Source organism: Amblyraja radiata, chromosome 9, assembly GCF_010909765.2.
Source record: "Amblyraja radiata isolate CabotCenter1 chromosome 9, sAmbRad1.1.pri, whole genome shotgun sequence".
NCBI lineage: Eukaryota > Metazoa > Chordata > Chondrichthyes > Rajiformes > Rajidae > Amblyraja > Amblyraja radiata.
This window is the reverse complement of record NC_045964.1, coordinates 4,975,685-4,991,288: the sequence shown is the minus strand read 5'-3', so window position 1 is coordinate 4,991,288 and position 15,604 is coordinate 4,975,685. Positions and strand designations below refer to the sequence as shown.

The 15,604-nt window shown below is 46.2% G+C and overlaps 1 protein-coding gene across 1 annotated transcript in view; it reads right to left on the bottom strand.

Moving 5' to 3' along the window:
* The window catches only part of nin (ninein), a 136,528-nt gene extending 133,139 nt beyond the window's left edge, over positions 1-3,389 (bottom strand). Inside the window, exon 1 of the mRNA XM_033026554.1 lies at positions 3,199-3,389. The gene's annotated coding sequence lies outside the window, so the exon portion shown is untranslated. The remainder of the gene's footprint in view (positions 1-3,198) is intronic.
* Positions 3,390-15,604: the final 12,215 nt, after the last annotated feature.

The following is a 15,604-nucleotide window of genomic DNA, read 5'->3' as shown; positions in this document are numbered from 1 at the left end:
GATAAATGCATAATAATCAAATGTACAATTTATTAATAATGGCGATGCTAGGTAACTAGACATAGAACTAACTGTACAGACACAAAGCTGGAGTAAGTCAGCAGGTCAGACAGCATCTCTGGAGAAAACGAGATGATGACAATTCGGGTCAAGAATAGACACAAAATGTTGGAGCATCTCAGTGGGTCAGACGGCATCTCTGGAGAGAAGGTATGGGTGTCATTTTTGGTCGAAACCCTTCTTCAGACCTCAGATCTCGATCCGAAACGTCGCCTACCCCTTGCTGCCTGACCCGCTCAGTTACTCCAGCTTTTTGTGTCTATCTTCGGTTTAAACCAGCATCTGCAGTTCCTTCCTACATAGAACAGTACAGCACAGGGACAGGCAGTGAAAAAGCTTTTTCACTGTACCTCAGTACATGTGACAATAAACAAGACTAACACAAGAACAGGCCCTTCGGCCCACAGTGTCTGTGCCGAGCACAATGCCAAGTTAAACTGATCTCATCTGTCTGATATGATCCATATCCCTCCATTCCTTGCATATCCATATGCCTATACTAAATGCCACTGTCATTTTCTGTCTCCCCACAGCCTCCAGCAGCACCTTCCAGGCACCCACACATCTCTGTGTTAAAAAAATGTGCCATGCACATCTCCTTTAAACTTTCCCCACTGGTATTTGATGGTTTTTCATCTGGGGGGGGGGGGGCTGTCTATGTTATCTCTTCCTCTCATAGCTATATCAGGTCTCTCAGCCAACTCCAGCATTCCAGAGAGTACAATCCAAGTCTGTCCAACCTCTCAGATAGACACAAAGTGCTGGAGTAACTCAGCGGGTCAGGCAGCATCTCTGGAGAGAAGGAATGGGTGACGTTTCGGGTCGAGACCCTTCTTCAGGCTGAGAGTCAGGGGAAACATAGAAAATAGGTGCAGGAGTAGACCATTCGGCCCTTCGAGCCTGCACTGCCGTTCAATATGATCATGGCTGATCATCCAACTCAGTATCCTGTACCTGCCTTCTCTCCATACCCCCTGATCCCTTTAGCCACAAGGGCCACATCTAACTCCCTCTTAAATATAGCCAATGAACTGGCCTCAACTACCTTCTGTGGCAGAGAATTCCACAGATTCACCACTCTCTGTGTGAAAAATGTTTTTCTCATCTCGGTCCTAAAAGATTTCCCCCTTATCCTTAAACTGTGACCCCTTGTTCTGGACTTCCCCCAACATCGGGAAAGGGAAACGAGAGATGTAGATGGTGATGGAGAGAGATATAGAACAAATTAATGAAAGATATGCAAAAAGGTAATGATGATAGAGGTCATTGTAGTCTGTGGGCTGGGTGAAAATGAGTTACAGACAATGAGACTCACCAGGACGACAGTGAAACTAGTACAACAACTAGGGTGGGAGAGGGATGGAGAGAGAGAGGGGATGTTACTTGAAGTTAGAGAAATCAAGACTTATACCATTGGGTTGTCAGCTAACCAAGTGAAATATGAGGTGCTGTTCCTCCAGTTAGTGTTTGGCCTCACTCTGACAATCTATCTAACCTGGGTGTTAGCCCGTAATCCAAGCATCATTCTAGTACATGCCAAAGTCTACAGTGCAACCACTCCATCAATGCAAGAACAGATCAACCATTACAGATTAGAAACTGGCTCGAATCTCATTGCAGGTGGAACAAACAAAAACAGCGCAGTCACTTGTGGAGGTGAAGGATCTCCACGGAGGGTGGTCTTCAGTTTACACCGAGTCCACCCCACCAGCCAACACTGGCACTGGAGCCAAGAGACAAGGAGATGGTGAACCACACCAGGGGTGGGTGTGGCTGAAGCAAGGCCAGTCAAAACACACGGATGGAGGAAGGAACCTTCCAGAAACTAGCTCCCTCCCAAAATGCAGCTATCAGAGAAGACCTAGAACATGACCTATCCATCTTCTCCAGAGATGCTGCCTGGCTGGCCTGCTGAGTTACTCCAGCACTTTGTGTCATTCCTTCTCTCCAGAGATGCTGCCTGTCCCACTGAGTGAGTTACTCCAGCACTTTGTTTTCCTTCCTTCTCTCCAGAGATGCTGCCTGTCCCACTGAGTGAGTTACTCCAGCTTTCTGTGCTGGAGTAACTCAGCATCTGCAGTCACTCCCTGCACCCTGTGTCCATTTGTGTGTTTGACTTTGACCAGTTATCTGCAGTTCCTGGCGTCTCCAATCTAAATCCGCGGCGATGTTTTTAAAAGTACAAATATATGCAATCCCCCTGTTCATTCAAACGCAGGGGAACCGCCAGCCGCAGTAAACATGTAACGCCCAGTAAACGGTGCAGTAACAGCGAGGCATCAGCTGGAGGGACAGGGCTTCTATAACGCCCTATCCGCCCTTCACAACCCGCACCGCCGCCGTCTCTCAACATCAAGCCGGTACAATACAAATCATACGTGTCATAGGAAATAAAATGGGGCTTAAAGCAGACACTGACTAGCCTCAAAACAGATATTAACTGGGGGTTAACACACAGATTAACTAGCCTTAAAACAGATTAACTAGACTTAAAACAGATTAACTAGACATTAACTAGGTTTACTTCATGCATTAGCTTGCCTTAGACATTAGGGTTAAAAATCAGACATTCACTAGCCTAAGACATTCATTTTGTCATTAACTAGGGTTAAATCAGGCAGTAATTAGAATTAAATTAGACGTCAACTAGCTATAGACATGAGCGAGGGTTAAATCAGGCAATGACTAGGTTTAAAATCGGACATTAACTAGGTTTCAAATCAGACCCTAACCACCCATACACATTGACTTAGTCAGTAGCTCGTGTTAAATGATTCATTAACTAGGTTTAAATTGGATATTAACTAGTGTTAAATGAGGAATTAACTAGTGTTAAATGAGGAATGAACTGGTGTTAAATCAGACATGAACTAGTGTTAAATTAGACATTAACCGGGTTTAAATTAGACATTAACCAGGCTTATATCAGACATTAACCAGGTTTGTATCAGAAATTCACCAGAAATTCACCAGGTTGGCAGCGATCGGCTCCCGGTGCACTCACTCACACACACAGGCTGGGCTGTGGGAGAAATTCACCAGGCTTGTATCAGACATTCACCAGGTTTGTATCAGACATTCACCAGGCTTGGAGCGGTGAAGCTGCGGTTCACGCCAGCAGCTCTATGTCACACTCACCGGTAACCAGCGCCGGTCCCCTCGCTGGGCTCAGGGCTGCAGCCGGGAAGATTGGCAGCGATCGGCTCCTGGTGCACTCACACTCACACTCACAGGCTGGGCTGTGGGACGGGACAGGTCTCTCAGGCACTGACACTGCCCCAGCCCGGCTTGCTTTCTGCAGCCTCTCTCTCTCCTCAGCCCGTGTGAAAGGAGGCGGCTCCCGGCACCGTGGTGAAAGTGGGCGGCGACAGCAACAACATATGACACTCGCCCCCAATATACTTCCTCCCCGCATCTATCTCAGCGCCTTCTGCAGCCGGGAAGACCAAAGCGGTAGCAACAACGCTGCACTCTCGGTCCTTACTCCCGCTTCCCCCCTTCCCACTAAAAATATGAAATACAATCCCGATCACAAGCTCCAGCAAATAGATCAGCTATCCTGAGTTATGAACGAAATTTCCTTTATTCCTGATCTTAAAACAATTAACTAGGTTTCAAACAGACATTAACTAGTCTTAAAACATTAATTAGGCTTCATACAGACATTAACTAGGCTTCAACCCGATATTAACTAGGCTTAAAGCATATTAACTGGGCATAAAACATTCATTAACTAGTTCTAAAACATTAACTAAGCATAAAACAGATATTTACTAGGCATAATGGATATTAACTAGGCTTAAACAGATGGACTTTAAGATTCAAAATTCAAGAGAGTTTATTGTCATGTGTCCCAGATAGGACAATGAAATTCTTGCTTTGCTTCAGCACAACAGGATATAGTAGGCATAAATAAATACAGAACAGATCAGTGTGTCCATATACCATTGAATATATATATACACACATAAATAAGCAGACAAAGTGCAATGGGCTATTAATGATCAGAGTTCAAGTTCAAGTGAGTTTATTGTCATGTGTCCCTGTATAGGACAATTAAATTCTTGCTTTGCTTAAGCACACAGAAAATAGTAGGCATTTACTACAAAACAGATAAATGTGTCCATATACCATGATATAAATATATACGCACATGAATAAATAAACTGGTAAAGTGCAAATAACAGAAAGTGGTTGTTAATAATCAGAGTTTTGTCCGAGCCAGGTTTAATAGCCTGATGGCTGTGGAGAAGTAGCTATTCCTGAACCTGGTTGTTGCAGTCTTCAGGCTCCTGTACCTTCTACCTGAAGGTAGCAGGGAGATGAGTGTGTGGCCAGGATGGTGTGGGTCTTTGATGATACTGCCAGCCTTTTTGAGGCAGCGACTGCGATAGATCCCCTCGATGGAAGGAAGGTCAGAGCCGATGATGGACTGGGCAGTGTTTACTACTTTTTGTAATCTTTTCCTCTCCAGGGCGCTCAAATTGCCGAACCAAGCCACGATGCAACCGGTCAGCATACTCTCGACTGTGCACCTGTAGAAGTTAGAGAGAGTCTTCCTTGACAATCCGACTCTCCGTAATCTTCTCAGGAAGTAGAGGCGCTGATGAGCTTTTTTGATAATTGCGTTAGTGTTCTCGGACCAGGAAAGAGTTTTGTTTGAGTTGAGTAATAGCCTGATGGCTGTGGGGAAGTAGCTATTCGTGAACCTGAACGTTGTAGATTTCAGGCTCCTGTACCTTCTACCTGAAGGCAGCGGGGAGATGAGTGTGTGGCCAGGATGGTGTGGGTCCTTGATGATGCTGCCAGCCATTTTGAGGCAGCGACTGCGATAGATCCCCTCGATGGTAGGGAAGTCAGAGCCGATGATGGACTGGGCAGTGCTTACAACTTTTTGCAGTCTTTTCCGCTCCTGAGCGCTCAAGTTGCCGAACCAAGCCACGATGACACCGGTCAGCATGTTCTCTACTGTACACCTGTAGAAGTTCGAGAGAGTCCTCCTTGACAAACCGACTCTCCGTAATCTTCTCAGGAAGTAGAGGCGCTGATGTAGGAGAGATAATATATATAAGCATCTGGATAAACAGGGTCTGATTAGGAACAGTCAACATGGATTTGTGCCTGGAAGGTCATGTTTAACTAATCTTCTTGAATTTTTTGAAGATGTTACTCGGGAAATTGATGAGGGTAAAGCAGTGGATGTTGTGTATATGGACTTCAGTAAGGCCTTTGACAAGGTTCCTCATGGAAGGTTGGTTAAGAAGGTTCAATGGTTGGGTATTAATGGTGGAGTAGCAAGATGGATTCAACAGTGGCTGAATGGGAGATGCCAGAGAGTAATGGTGGATGGTTGTTTGTCAGGTTGGAGGCCAGTGACGAGTGGGGTGCCACAGGGATCTGTGTTGGGTCCACTGTTGTTTGTCATGTACATCAATGATCTGGACGATGGTGTGGTAAATTGGATTAGTAAGTATGCAGATGATACTAAGATAGGTGGGGTTGCGGGTAATGAAGTAGAGTTTCAAAGTCTACAGAGAGATTTATGCCAGTTGGAAGAGTGGGCTGAAAGATGGCAGATGGAGTTTAATGCTGATAAGTGTGAGGTGCTACATCTTGGCAGGACAAATCAAAATAGGACATACATGGTAAATGGTAGGGAATTGAAGAATGTAGGTGAACAGAGGGATCTGGGAATAACTGTGCACAGTTCCCTGAAAGTGGAATCTCATGTAGATAGGGTGGTAAAGAAAGCTTTTGGTGTGCTGGCCTTTATAAATCAGAGCATTGAGTATAGAAGTTGGGATGTAATGTTAAAATTGTACAAGGCATTGGTGAGGCCAATTCTGGAGTATGGTGTACAATTTTGGTCGCCTAATTATAGGAAGGATGTCAACAAAATAGAGAGAGTACAGAGGAGATTTACTAGAATGTTGCCTGGGTTTCAGCAACTAAGTTACAGAGAAAGGTTGAACAAGTTAGGGCTTTATTCTTTGGAGCGCAGAAGGTTAAGGGGGGACTTGATAGAGGTTTTTTAAATGATGAGAGGGATAGACAGAGTTGACGTGGAAAAGCTTTTCCCACTGAGAGTAGGGAAGATTCAAACAAGGGGACATGACTTGAGAATTAAGGGACTGAAGTTTAGGGGTAACATGAGGGGGAACTTCTTTACTCAGAGAGTGGTAGCTGTGTGGAATGAGCTTCCAGTGAAGGTGGTGGAGGCAGGTTCGTTTTTATCATTTAAAAATAAATTGGATAGTTATATGGATGGGAAAGGAATGGAGGGTTATGGTCTGAGCGCAGGTAGATGGGACTAGGGGAGATTATGTGTTCGGCACGGACTAGAAGGGCGAGATGGCCTGTTTCCGTGCTGTAATTGTTATATGGTTATTGTTATATGGTTATATGGTTATATGTGCTTTCTTTATAATTGCATCCGTGTTCTCGGACCAGGAGAGATCTTCAGAGATATGCACGCCCAGGAATTTGAAGCTCTTGACCCTCTCCACCATTGACCCTCTCCATCATTGATATAAACGGGACTATGGGTCCCCATCCTACCCCTTCAAAAGTCCCCAATCAGTTCCTTGGTTTTGCTGGTGTTGAGAGCCAGGTTATTGTGCTGGCACCATTAGGTCAAACGGTCGATCTCACTTCTATACTCTGACTCATCTCCATCAGTGATACGTCCCACAACAGTGTTGTCGTCAGTGAACTTGATGATGGAGTTCGCACTATGGCCGGCTACGCAGTCATGAGTATAGAGTGAGTATAGACTTGGCACAAAACAGATATTAGCTAGGTTTAGCCTGTGTTAACTAGGTTTAAAACAGGTGTTAACTGTTTTAGGGGCTAGTGGAATCAAGGGATATGGGGAGAAGGCAGGCACGGGTTATTGATTGGGGACGATCAGTCATGATCACAATGAATGGCGGTGCTAGCTCGAAGGGCCGAATGGCCTCCTCCTGCACCTATTTTCTATGTTTCTATGTAACAAATATTCTGTCCTAGGCTGTCCTAATAGAAGGCAATGGGCCAACTTGGCCTATATTTAATGGAGCTTAGAAGAGATCTCACATACAAAATGCTCATTGGGCTCAATAATCTGGATGTAGGGAGAGTATTTTAGTTCCCTGTGTCAAACGTGTTTTATTGTCAGTTGTATTAGCAATGGAACAGTGGCAGGTTTACCTGCTGCAGCTGTACAGTCCTATCAATGCTAACACACAGATAAATATATGTAATAAGTAGTGCTGTAAATTAATCAATAATACTAGGAACCAGACATAGAATTAGGGGAAGACACCAAGTGCTGGAGTAACTCAGCGGGTCAGGCGGCAGCATCTCTGGAAAACATGGATAGGTAATGTTTCATGTTGGGACCCTTCTTCAGACTGATTGTGGATAGGGGGGATGGATGGGAAAGAAGCTGGAAGATTGGAGGGGCAGGACAAAGTATGGCAGGTCTGGAGAACTGGGTGGGGCTCCCTTTCTCAGGATTCCAAGTGAGACACAGGGCCAAATGTGTAGGAAGGAACTGCAGATGCACCAAAGATAGGCACAACATGTCCCACTCAGGTACTCCAGCGTTTTGTGTTTATCTGTGAGGCGCAGGACCAAGATGAGAATCTACAGATCTCCAAAAAATAATAATAATTTAAACTGCCCAAGCAAAATATGAAGGTAGACAAAAATGCTGGAGAATCTCAGTGGGTGAGGCATCATCCATGGAGCGAAGGAAATAGGCAACCTTTCGGGCCGAAACCCTTCTTCAGACTGATGAAGCAAAATATGAGGTGCTGTTCCTCCAATTTGTGTTTTAAAACAAATGTGATGAGAAAGACACTTAAAACAGTTTAATTATCAGGCCTCAATTTTCACTGCGAGAAAGACTGGAGAGAGGGTAGGCAGCAGAAAATTACATCTTCAGCAAGTTCCAATAGCTTTTGGCACGTTAGAACAATTGAGGAAAGACAATTTAGACCAAATATCTGAAGAAGGGTTTCGGCCAGAAACGTTGCCTATTTCCTTCGCTCCATAGATGCTGCTGCACCTGCTGAGTTTCTCCAGCATTTTTGTGTATGTCCATTCTAATGGCTGTACAAGAACACCTGATGCATATGCATAGAAATCTTTAAAAAATAGCAAGACACATGTTAAGAGAGTGATTAGATCTCATTAATAGAACATTAAACAGCCAGGCAGTGAGGAGTCTGAACTGCATGGGATGCTGGCTAGGTCATGCAGACACAAGGAGCTGAAAGTCTGAAAAAGGGTCCCAACCCAAAACGTCACCTCTCCATGTTTAGTTTAGTTTAGTTTAGAGATACTGCACGGAAACAAATGAATGAATGACTAATGAATGTTTATTGGCTAAGTATGTTCACATACAAGGAATTTGCCCTGATGCTCCGCTCGTAAGTGATAATTAAGAATGAAACATTAAACATTAAACATTAATAATAAAACATAAGGTACACAAAAATGCTGGAGAAACTCAGCGGGTGCAGCAGCATCTATGGAGCGAAGGAAATAGGCAACGTTTCGGGCCGAAACCCTTCTTCAGACTGATGGGGGGTGGGGGGGGGCGGGGAGAAGAAAGGAAAAAGGAGGAGGAGGAGCCCGAACGCTGGGGGATGGGAGGAGACAGCAGGAGGGCTGAGGAAGGGGTAATAAAGGAATAATGAGGAATAATAAAACATTATCGATTAAACATGTGAATTAAATAAATTACACAGCAAAAGGAGGCTACAGATTTTGGTTATTGAGTAGAGCTACTACTCGTGGAAAAAAGCTGTGGCAGCTTTGACAGCCCGGAGTCGCCTTCCAGAGGGAAGTGATTCAAAGAGTTTGTGGCCAGGGTGAGAGGGGTCAGAGATGATCTTGCCCGCTCGCTTCCTGGCCCTTGCAGTGTACAGTTCATCAATGGAGGGACGGTTGCAGCCAATAACCTTCTCAGCTGATCGGACAATTCGCTGCAGCCTCCAGGTGTCGTGCTTGGTGGCTGAGCCAAACCAGACCATGATGGAGAAGGTGAGGACTGACTCTACGATGGCCGTATAGAATTGGACCATCATTGCCTGTGGCAGATTGTGCTTCCTCATCTGCCGTAGGAAGTACATCCTCTGTTGCGCCTTTTTGACTGTGGAGTCGATGGTGGCTCCCCATTTAAGGTCCTTGGAGATGATGGTTCCTAAAATGCTCCACAGATGTGACTAGACAATAGACAATAGGTGCAGGAGTAGGCCATTCGGCCCTTCGAGCCAGCACCGCCATTCAATGTGATCATGGCTGATCATCCCCAATCAGTACCCCAGTTCCTGCCTTCTCCCCATATCCCTTAACCTGCCCCAACCGTATCCACGCATTCCTCTTTTGACTGCACTGCTTAAAAGCTCTTCTCATTCTTAATTCTCTTTTCATTCTATTTTATACCCGTGGCCTCTGGTCCCTGACCCCCTCCACCACAAGGAACAAGCTCCCTCTGTCCACTCTGTTCAGACCCCCTCATCATCTTACATACGACTCCCCGTGGAAAGTTGTTATAGCTGCAAATATCTATCCTTGAAGCTGTAGAAGCATATTTCAATAACCTCTTTCTCAAAACCTTTTGGACTCAAAGTAGGCATGCAGGTGCAGCAGGCAGTGAAGAAAGCGAATGGTATGTTAGCTTTCATAGCAAAAGGATTTGAGTATAGGAGCAGGGAGGTTCTACTGCAGTTGTACAGGGTCTTGGTGAGACCACACCTGGAGTATTGCGTACAGTTTTGGTCTCCAAATCTGAGGAAGGACATTATTGCCATAGAGGGAGTGCAGAGAAGGTTCACCAGACTGATTCCTGGGATGTCAGGACTGTCTTATGAAGAAAGACTGGATAGACTTGGTTTATACTCTCTAGAATTTAGGAGATTGAGAGGGGATCTTATAGAAACTTACAAAATTCTTAAGGGGTTGGACAGGCTAGATGCAGGAAGATTGCTCCCGATGTTGGGGAAGTCCAGGACAAGGGGTCACAGCTTAAGGATAAGGGGGAAATCCTTTAAAACCGAGATGAGAAGAACTTTTTTCACACAGAGAGTGGTGAATCTCTGGAACTCTCTGCCACAGAGGGTAGTCGAGGCCAGTTCATTGGCTATATTTAAGAGGGAGTTAGATGTGGCCCTTGTGGCTAAGGGGATCAGAGGGTATGGAGAGAAGGCAGGTACGGGATACTGAGTTGGATGATCAGCCATGATCATATTGAATGGCGGTGCAGGATCGAAGGGCCGAATGGCCTACTCCTGCGCCTAATTTCTATGTTTCTATGTTTCTAATGCCTTTACATCCTTCCTCTACTGTGGAGGACAAAAATCAAACAGTATTCTGGTTACAGATGGATTATTGCGTTATAAAGTTTCAATGTGACTTCCCCATTTTTACATGGTTTAAATGTTTTGAATTACCCCCTATTTCCCAGGGAGTAACCACAGCATTCTATTAATTGCATTGGAGAGGATCCAGGGGAGGTTTTTGAGAATTATCCCTGGGACGACTGGGTTAACATATGATGAGCGTTTGACGACACTGGGCCTGCACTCGCTGGAGCTTGGAAGGTTGAGGGGGGACCTCATTGAAACGTACCGAATAGCGAAATGCCTGAATAGAGTGGAGGAGGAGAGAATGTTTCCACTAGTGTGAGAGTCTAGACCCAGAAGCCATAGCCTCAGAATAAAAGGAGGAGGAATATATTTAGTCAGAGGGTGGTGAATCTGTGGAATTCATTGCCACAGAGAACTGTGGAGGCCGCGTCATTTAGCATTTTTAAGGCGGTGATTGGCCAATACTTGATTGGTGGGGTGGGAGATTGCAACCTTCAGTGGTCCACCCAGTTTCGACTAACGCAATCAACCTGACGTGCACAAACAAGATCAAATTGAAGAGGTTCACATACAACTTTAGGCCGTGCACGCCATACGCAAGAAAAAGACTTGATTGGTACGGGTGTCAAGGGTGATGGGGCAAAGGCAGGAGAATGGGGTGGAGAGGGAAAGATAGATCAGCCATGTTTGAATGGTGGAGTAGACTCGATGGGCCAAATGGCCTACTTCTGCTCCCATGACTGTGGTGTTGTTGATGGTGAGTGGGGTGAGGGGAGGGGGAGCTCTCCTAAAGTCTACAACCAATTCCACCATCTTAAGAGCATTGAGCTCCAGGTTGTTGCAATGGCACCAGGACGCCAGCTGTGACACTTCCTGTCTGTAGGTCGATTCCTCCCCATCCTGATCAGTCCAAACAGGGTTGTGTCGTCTGCAAACTTGAGAAGCTTGACAGAGGAGTTGGTTGAGGTGCAGTCGTTGGTGTAGAGAGAGTAGAGGAGAGGAGAGAGTACGCAGCCTTGCGGTGATCCTATGCTGAGGGTCTGCGGGTCCGAGATGAGCTTTCCCAGCCTCACATGCTGCTTCCTGTCTGTCAGGAAGCTGGTGATCCACCGACAGAGGGGTTCAGGCACAGTCAACTCGGAAAGTTTGGTGCATAGTAGCTCTGGCACATTGGTGTTGAATGCAGAGCTAAAATCAACAAACAGGATCCTCGCATAGGTCCCCTGGTGGTCTAGGTGCTGAAGGATGAAGTGCAGGCCCTTGAAGTGGAGGATGAAACAGGCCCCTCGGCCCACCAAGTCCGCACCGACCAGCGATCACCATACATTAACAATATCCTACACACACTAGGGGCAATTTACATTGATACCAAGCCAATTAACCTACTAACCTAAACGTCTTTGCAGTGTGCGAGGACATAGAAGATCTCGGAGAAAACCCACACGGTCACGGGGAGAACGTACAACCTCCGTACAGACAGCACCCGTAGTCGGGATTGAATCCAGGTCTCTGGCGCTGCAAGGCAGCAACTCTACCGCTGAGCCGCCGTGCCACCCTGTTCTCCAGAGATGTTGCCTGACCCGCTGAGTTACTCCAGCACTTTGTGTCTTTTTCTGGCTAGGTCATAGTTGGAGCACAGCAACTAATTCTGGGCATCTCATTTCAGGAAGGATGTAAAAGTTCCAGAGAGGGCATAAAAAGAAATTTTGATTTGTTTTTAAGAAAGGAGAACCCTAAGGTTTTGGGACGACAGATGGCACAATGGGCTAAGTGTTCGGCTGGCAACCTGAAGGTGGCCGGTTCGAATCCCGCTTGGAGTGCATACTGTCGTTGTGTCCTTGGGCAAGACACTTCACCCACCTTTGCCTGTGTGTGAATGTGTGTGAATGTGTGTGAGTGATTGGTGGTGGTCGGAGGGGCCGTAGGCGCAGAATGGCAGCCACGCTTCCGTCAGTCTGCCCCAGGGCAGCTGTGGCTACAGAAGTAGCTTACCACCACCGAGTGTGACTGAGGAGTGAATGAATAATGCAATGTAAAGCGCCTTGAGTATTAGAAAGGCGCTATATAAATCCCATCCATTATTATTATTATAAGGTAACCATATTCCAATGGATCCACGTTCCCGATGACTTGCATCCCAAGGTTTTAGGGAAGTTGTTTTATTCTGAGAGCTCTCATGGACAGGGTGGTGATGAAGGCTTTTGGAGGATAGGCCCGCATCAGTCAGGGAACTGAGGGAAGGGAGAGATAGATCAGCCATGATTGAATGGCAGAGTAGACTTGATGGGCCAAATGGCCTAATTCTGCTCCTATCACTTATGACCTGAAAAGTTGGGACATTATGTTACAGATGTACACGATGCTGATGAGACCACATTTGGAGTTTATGTTCAATTTTGGTCACCCTGCTATAGACCGGAAGTTGTTAAGCTGGACAGATTGCAGAGATGATTTATTTACGAGGATGTTGCCAAGATTCGAGGGCCTGAGCTACAGGGAGAGGTTTGGTGGCTAGGATTTTAATTCCTTGGAGCACAGGAGGATGAGGATTGATCTTATAGAGGTGTATAAAATCATGAGGGGCAGGCATTGTCTTTTGCTTAGGGTAGGTGAATCAAGAACTAGAGGACATAGGTTTAAGGTGTTAAGGTACTATATTCTGTTGTGCTGAAGCAAAGCAAGAATGTCATCGTCCTATCAGGGACACATGACAATAAACTCCCTTGAACTCTTGAAGGTGAGAGGAGAAAGATGTAATAGGAACCTGGGGGGCAACTTTTTCACACAGAGGGCAGGGGGTTTATGGAACGACCTGCCACAGGAAGCAATTGAGACAGGTACTATAACAGTGTTTAAATACAAGGTTAATTTCCGGGATGGCGGGACTGTCATGCTGAGAGAATGGAGCAGCTGGGCTTGTACACTCTGGAGGTTAGAAGGATGAGAGGGTATCTCATTGAAACATATAAGATTGTTAAGAGCTTGGACACGCTAGAGGCAGGAAACATGTTCCCGATGTTTTAGGGAGTCCAGAACCAGGGGCCACAGTTTAAGAATAAGGAGTAAGCCATTTAGAATGGAGACGAGGAAACACTTTTTCTCACAGAGAGTGGTGAGTCTGTGGAATTCTCTGCCTCAGAGGGCGGTGGAAGCAGGTTCTCTAGATGCTTTCAAGAGAGAGCTAGATAGGGCTCTTAAAAATAGCGGAGTCAGGGGATATGGGGAGAAGGCAGGAACGGGGTACTGATTGGGGATGATCAGCCATGATTACATTGAATGGCGTTGCTGGCTCGCAGGGCCAAATGGCCTACTCCTGCATCTATTGTCTATTGTCTATTGTCTAAAAGCCACTTGAACAGATACATGGATAGGAAAGGTTCAGAAGGTTGTGGCCAAAATTGGATGAGCTTAGATGGGGCATGTAGGTCAGCATGGAAGAGTTGGGCTGAAGGGCTGAAGGGCCTGTTTCTGTACTGTGTGATTCCCATGACAGAGCACTTTCCTCATTGAAAGGAGATTTGAACAGCGCGAGAAAGAATTAGTGGGTGAGAGAGTGGGTACACTGGTGATTATTTCCCCGCAGATTGTCAGAGTAAACAAGCCCTCACCGTTTAAGGAAGGAGTAAGAGAGGAACTGGGGTGACAGCGCCCAGCTAGTGACGTGGTCAGTAGGAAGCAAATGCTGGAATTTATTAGTAAGTAAGTGATGGTAGGACACTGACAAAATAACAGCAGTACTGATGAAAATTGAGCGGCACAGCAGTAGAGCTACTGCCTTACAGCTCCAGAGACCCGGGTTCAATCCTGACTACGGGTGCTGTCTGTACGGAGTTTGTACGTTCTCCCCGTGACCTGTGTGGGTTTTCTCCGAGATCTTCGGTTTCCTCCCACACGCCAACGACATACAGGTTTGTGGGTTAGACAAAAATGCTGGAGAAACTCAGAGGGCGAGGCAGCATCTATGGAGCGAAGGAAATAGGCAACGTTTCGGCACGAAACGTTGCCTATTTCCTTCGCTCCATAGATGCTGCCTCACCCACTGAGTTTCTCCAGCATTTTTGTCTACCTTCGATTTTCCAGCATCTGCAGTTCCTTCTTAAACAAAGGTTTGTGGGTTAATTGGGGTTGGTTATAAATGTAAAATTGTCCCTAGTGCGGAAAGGGTAGTGTTAAGGGCCTGTCCCACTTTCACGACCTAATTCACGACCTTTTTTACTCGTGGACATTTTTCATCAGGTTAGAAAAAACGCCGTGACCTACTTGATGCCACGAGTACCTACGACTAGCATCACGGCATGCTACGACCTCCCTACGACCTCATACCGACCATGCTGCGAGTATAAGTCAAGGGCAGACTCGGCAGAGGTCGTGAAAGTGGGACAGGCCCTTTACTGTGCGGGGATCGCTGGTCGGCGTGGACTCGGTGGGCCGAAGGGCCTATTTCCGCGCTGTATCTCGAAACTAAAATGTGGAATGATGAAAGGGAAATCACTTGTGACGGATCCGTTAGAATAACTTTGAAGTTGCAACCAGCAGAGTGGATGAGGGCGAAACTAGTGGATGTGCTGCAGTTGCAATTTCAGAAACCCTTCAATAAAGTGCCGCACTATAAATGACTAAACAAAATGAGAGTATAATTGATATGAAGTAATATACTGGTGTGGACTAAGGATCACAGGATATATTTTGCCCTCCCCTCCCCTTTTACTCCTTTTCTCTCCATTTCAGACACCCTTTTGTCTCCCTTATGCCCCTGTCCCACTTAGGAAACCTGAATGGAAACCTCTGGAGACTTTGTGCCCCACCCAAGGTTTCGGTGCGGTTCCCGGAGGTTTTTGTCAGTCTCCCTACTTGCTTCCACTACCTGCAACCTCCGGCAACCACCTGCAACCTCCGGGAACTGCACGGAAACCTTGGGTGGGGCACAAAGTCTCCAGAGGTTTCCGTTCAGGTTTCCTAAGTGGGACAGGGGCATTACACCTCCAGCCTTTATTACTTACTCCACCCATCTACTAATCCCCCCCCCACCTATATCTACCTTTCACTTGCCAAGCTGTGTCCCACCCTCAACTTTTATTCTAGCTTTCTCTCCCCACTACCCCATCAGTCTGAAGACAGGTCTCGACCCAAAACGTCACCCATTCCTTCTCTCCAGAGACGCTGAGTTACTCCAGCATTTTGTGTAAACC